The sequence below is a fragment of the Stegostoma tigrinum genome, unplaced genomic scaffold (assembly GCF_030684315.1).
Source record: "Stegostoma tigrinum isolate sSteTig4 unplaced genomic scaffold, sSteTig4.hap1 scaffold_86, whole genome shotgun sequence".
In the NCBI taxonomy this organism is placed as follows: Eukaryota; Metazoa; Chordata; class Chondrichthyes; order Orectolobiformes; family Stegostomatidae; genus Stegostoma; species Stegostoma tigrinum.
Genome location: NW_026728811.1, coordinates 1,049,648 through 1,055,661, shown reverse-complemented (window position 1 = coordinate 1,055,661; position 6,014 = coordinate 1,049,648). Strand labels below are relative to the sequence as shown.

The window sequence follows — 6,014 nt, the reverse complement described above, 5'->3', positions numbered from 1 at the left end:
GTAGGGAACACTTATAACATTACAAAAAAATTAAGTAGTTCAGCAGCACAAAAGGGGAGGAAAGAACCATAATATTGATCAGAAGAGAAAAAGTATTTGGGAAAATAATAACCATTGACAAAGAAAATAGAGGTCGGCCGTTTGGTCATTCAAACCTGCTCCAACATTTAACACGATCATGGCTGATCATCCATCTGTTCCTGCTTTCTCTCCATACTCTGATCCCTTTCACCCCAAGGATTATATCCAAATCCTTCTTAAATACATTCAATGTTTTGGCTTCAGGTGCTTTCTGTGGCAGATAATTCCAGAGGTGAGGAAATTTCTTCTTATCTCAGTCCTAAATAGCTTGTCGATGACAGGTTAAAGAGACACTAGGATCCCATCTTTATGCTCCCATGTATGCCCATATCCTAAAAGTCATGGTTCTGGACACCCTGTTTATTGAGAACAGCCTTCCTCGGTTTATCCTGTGTAGCCCTGTCAGAATTCTTTTGTTTCTATGAAAGACCACTCTTCTGAACTCGAGTGAATATAGTCCTAACTGATCCAGTCTTTCTTCACATGTCAGTCCTGTCATCCCAGGAATCATTCTGGTCAACCTTCATTGTACTCCCTTCACAGCCAAAGCATTCTTCCACAAGAATAATGAGACCAAAATTGCACACAAGAATCCAGCTATGGGCTCACTGAGACCTGTGGAATCACAGAAGGACGTTCCTGCTCCTGTATCTGAATCCTCTCGTTAAGAAGGCCAAAAGAAACTAACTTGTGCTTGGGACATTTGAAAACAAAGTGTAAGTTTTGTGTTAAATACAAAGCTAATTTATTTGCCTTTTACTCAGAAAATAAAAACCCATATTTTCAGGAAAGTCAATTTAACATCAGTAGAAACAGACAACAATGAAATGTGTTCATTACCGAACATAATTAATAGCAAAATGCAACCACTGTGGTTATTTGTGAATTCACTCATGTTTTTTAGGGGGGGCGGGGGGGTTGTCGGGTGTTTGAGTGAATCCCTTCCCACATTCAATGCAGGCGAACGACCTCCCTCCAGTCTGAACATCACTGGCATACAATGAGGTGAAATGATCACCTGAACCCAGTTTGAAAGTGAAAGCACTGGAACGGTCTCTCACCTGTGTCAACACATTGATGGATCATCAATTGTTGAGGACTTTTAAAGCATTTTCTGCAATCTGAACATTCAAAGTTATTTCAATAATGTGAGCAAGTTCATGGAGGCTAATTGTTCAGAATCTTTATACCATTTCCCACATTCTCTGGTCAGAATGAACTTGCTCGTGTTTCAGCAGGTACAATGATCTGACGAATCTCTTCCTGCACATGAAGCAAGTGAATGGTATCTCCCCTGTGTGGATGCATTGGTGTCCAGCGAGGTTACATATTCATCTGTACCCAGTCCCATCATGAGAGTATCTTATTGGGCTCTCAACAGTGTGAACATGTTGATGGGACATCAGTTCTCCAGAACATTTACAGCATTTCCTGCAGTCTGAACATTGAAAAAGGTCTCTCATTAGAATGAACTTTCTGGTGTTTCACCAGGTCAGATGAGTGAATGAAACACTTCCTACATATGGAATAGATGAACGGTCTCTCCCCAGTGTGAATGTGCTGGTGTATTGGGAGTTTAGATGATCGCTTGAACCGAGTCGCACAGTGAGAGCACCTGAATGGTTTCTCACTAATGTGAGATATTAGTTCTCTCGAACTTTTCTCGCAATTCCTAGAGTGTGGATATTTTAAAGGTCTCTCCCCAGTGTGAACGTGCCGGTGAGTCAGCAGATGGGATGAGTGAGTGAATCCTTTCGCACACTCAGAGGAGATGAACTGCCTCTCTCTTATATGAACTTGCTGGTGTGTCAGCAGACTGGATGATCAAATGAATCCCTTTCCACAGTCAGGGCTGGTGAACGGTCTCTCTCCAGTGTGACCACACTGATGACTTTCCAGGGAAGATGGATATTTGAATTCCTTCTCACAGTCCTCACATTTCCATGGTTTCTCAGTGCGAACACTGGTTTTGGCTTCCATGATCAAAGCCTGATGATATTCAAGACATGATGAATTCAACATTTCGTTAGAATCTGCAGCGAGATTTGAGTTCACTGACTGCAAATGCTCCAACTTCCTGTAAAATGAATGACAGACAGTAAGAACGAAATGTGGCCCAGAGAGAAAAAGGCAGAACTTTAAAACTGGACTGAATACATCTGATCATTTGTGCGATAGACAGTGGACAATGCGACCATGAAAGCTCTTGGGTTGTTACAACAATAGGACTGGTTCAGCATTAAGCGTCAGTGAAAGGAACTGGCTGCCAAATCTGGGGCTGCATAAAGGTGTTCTTTGTGGCAAAACTGAGAAATACGGAGAGCATTAATGGAGATGGGCTTCATATGGGCAGCACGGTGGATCGGTCGTTAGCACTGCAGCCTCACAGCACCAGGGACCTGGGTTCGATTCCAGCCTTGGGCGACTGTCTGTGGAGTTTGCACATTCTCCCTCTGTCTGTGTGGGTTTCCTCCCACAGTCCAAAGATGTGCAGGCTCGGTGGATTGGCCATGCTAAACTGCCCATAGTGTTCAGGGGGGTGTGGGTTATTGGGCGATGGGTCTGGGTCTGGGTGGGATGCTTCAAGGGGCGGTGTGGACTTGTTGGACCGAAGGACCTGTTTCCACACTGTAGGTAATATAATTCATCTGCCAGTAATTCTAACAACCTCCCAAACTCACCAGACAGAAACACAAGATCAGGTGGTGCATGGGAAAACCATCACTTCCAGGACTCTTAGCAGCAGATTCAGACTGGAAAAGATTATTTACTTGCTCAATGTGTCAGAATGCATTTTATTAAAAATTAAACCTGCTGAAAAAATAGGGATTCTGACAGTCAGAGTTTATTTTAGCCTCTAGTTCAGTTAGAATGTAATACTTTGCCAATGATTTTCTGTATCATATAACCTACTCTGCAAATAACATCTTTCTTCAGGCTATTTTCAAGTTTTTGCAAGAAGAAAATAAATGATGAATCATTTGTACCTTACACATTTTAATTACTGTCCTCACTGCTTATGACGGGGACTGTACCACATAGTGATTAGAAAATACAGATTGGGTTATTATTCTGCAGAAAAAAAATCCATTCCGTTTGCAAGCTGCGCCATGACTTTCATTTTAGCTTCCCAACCCAGACAAAATCCTCTGTTAAGAACAAAGAACAACATAGCACAGGAACCAGCCCTTCAGCACTCCAAGCCTATGCCTGCACATTCTAACCCTCCATGCTAAAAATGCCTTGATTCACAGGATCCACATTCCTCTCTTCCCTTCCTGTTCATGTATTCAGCCAGGTGCTTCTTGACTGCTGCTGCTGCGTCCGCTTCCATTGCCTCCTGTGGCAACACATTTCAGGAACTCAGCAACCTTTGTGTGAAAAGCTTGCCTTGCTTATCTCTTTCACACATTCCCCCTGCAGCTTGAACTTGTGTCCTCTAGTAATTTATCCCTCTGCCCTGGGGGGAAAAAGTCTCATACATTCCGCTCTATCCATGCCATTCACGATCTTATAAACTTCTCTCAGGCCACCCTCTCAACCTGCTGCGTCCCAGTGTAAACAAACCAAGTCTTTCCAACCTTTCTTCAATGCTAAACTCCCCCATAACCATGCAACATCCTGGGAAACCTATTCTATACCCTCTCCAAAGCATCCACATCCACATGTGGTGTCCAGAACTGAATGCAATATTCTAAGTGTGGCCTAACTAGAGTTCTACAAAGCAGCAGCATAACTTGCCTGTCCATATCGCCATTGCACCTTCCATTGAAGGCAGTCATCCCAAAGGCCTTTTATACTAAATTATCTACCTGCACCATCACTTTCAGTAGCCTGTGGACCTGCACACCCAGATCCTTCTGCATATCAATGTTCCTAAGAGTTCTGCCATTTACTCTATAATTTAAACCTGTACCTGACTTTCCAAATTACATCCCCTCACATCTGTCCAGATTAAACTACATGTCATCTTTCTGCCCATAACTCCAATTTATCTATACTCTGCTGTATCATCTGACAATCCTTCTCACTATCTGCAACTCTACCAACCTTTGTATTGTCCGCAAACTTATTGATTAGACCAGCCACGTGTTCTTCCAAGTTATTTATATAGACCAGAAACAGCAGAGGTCCCAGCACTGATTCCTGTGGAACACCACTAATCAAAACCCTCCATTCTGAAAAGTATCTTTCCACTGCTACACCCTGTCTTCGATGTAGCTATCTCTCCAGCTCATGTGACATCATCCTTTGTACCAGTTTGCCCTGATAGACTACTGCGCCATTCTAATGAAGCTCGCACGACTTGAACGCACAGCAGCTTTCTTTCAATTTGGCACTTTCCAATCTTCCAGATTGAATGTGGAATTCTGCAGTCCCTGAACCATCAAACAGTTATAAGGATCTGGAAAACTTGACCTGGAAATATGCTGGTACTGATGTCATGTTCAGACTGTTACTGCTCGTCGTCAATTCCCCACTCAGTGGAAATAGTTTCTCTGTAACTCCGCTAACAGTCACTAATCATATTCCCAAGACTTTGATCAAAAATATTTCTTATTAATCAATTTCCAGGGATACCTCTCTCAGAATGAAGTGATGTGTTTTAGCAGAAGGGATAGGTAGAGGCAATAACACAACACTAAAGAGTGTGCAGATTCTGAGGGATTCACATGCACAGATATTTGAAAGTAATAAATAGATTAATTCGTCAAAGCAAATTTGATGTTAATTGATTTCAAAAAAATACTGAATCAGCATTTGAGAGAAAAATGCAAAGGTGCAGGGATAAAACAAGGGAATCGGACTGACTGGATTGCTCCAGACATTTGGCATGGGCTAAATGGTTTGCACTTTTTGATTTTTTTTAATATGGGCCTTCTTGTATTCTAAACCTACAGATTCAGTTATCAATCAGGTGAATCTGTGCTACATCCACTCCATAGTTGTTCGACTGTTCCTGACAGCAAGTCCGAGAACTAAAAACAGCTAATCAACTGTAATCTAACCACAGATAGTGTATCTCATTTTCTGATATCTCAAATCTTTTCCCACAGGCACACACACACATACATACATACATACCTGAACGTTACCACATTCAGATGCTGATAACATTCAGATCCTCATCAATCGAGTTACTCTTTCACTCTTTCTGAGGTTCAAGTCTGCCAAATTCCTCTGCTGACATTGATCTGTAAGAGTGTAAAATCCATCACGATCAATCCAGGACAGAGATTCAGAACAGAAAAAGAAAAGCATTTCTCTTGGTTTGAAGTTGCTGTTCGTAAATCCTGCTCGCCTTCCCCTCGCCCCGTTCCCAACAAGTAAAGGACATGCGCACTCTCCGGTTCCAGTTGGCCCCGGATAAAGATGGCGGGCTCACACGGCTCAGAAAACATTCGCGGCGCCCAGCCCTGCCTCGGCTAACAAAGGAATTCAGCAATTCCAGTCTATTCGTGACAAAACCGGGATCGGTATTTTTCAATTCAGTGACGGTGGCTACTGTCAGATTTTAAAAAGCCTCTCCGCCCACTTCGTGGAATACTCACTCGATTTCTAATTTTCACCTTTCAAATCCTCATCGCGCCTACTCCTCATCCGTTTCCTCTGGCTCTCCTTTGCCTCCGGTACTGCGCATGTTTGAAACGCGTCAGATTGCGCGCGCACAAGTGGGCGTATACATTCAGAGATAATGGGGACTGCAGATGCTGGCGAACCTGAGATAACTCGTGTGGGTCTGAAACATCAGCTCTTGTGCTCCTCAGATGCTTCTTGGCCTGCTGTGTTCATCCAGCTTCACACTTTGTTACCTGGGCAAATGCATTCCCGCCCAGAATGCTGGGAAAAACACGCTGCCATTGAGCAGCAATATTGATACAACGAAGATATGAAGGAATATGCCAGGACGAAAGATGCAGGAATCCATTGAT

General features: G+C 43.0%; 1 long non-coding RNA gene across 3 annotated transcripts; it reads right to left on the bottom strand.

Moving 5' to 3' along the window:
• Positions 1-802: 802 nt before the first annotated feature.
• On the bottom strand, positions 803-5,705 carry LOC132209325 (uncharacterized). Of its 3 annotated transcripts, none has more exons than XR_009445429.1 (3): positions 5,634-5,705; positions 5,167-5,276; positions 803-2,158 (listed from the first exon to the last, which is right to left on the bottom strand). It is a non-coding gene; the product is annotated as an uncharacterized LOC132209325 (long non-coding RNA). The 3 variants fall into 3 exon arrangements; XR_009445430.1 differs by having other exon boundaries at positions 5,630-5,700; XR_009445428.1 differs by lacking the exon at positions 5,634-5,705 and having other exon boundaries at positions 5,167-5,623.
• Between the last annotated feature and the right edge of the window lie 309 nt (positions 5,706-6,014).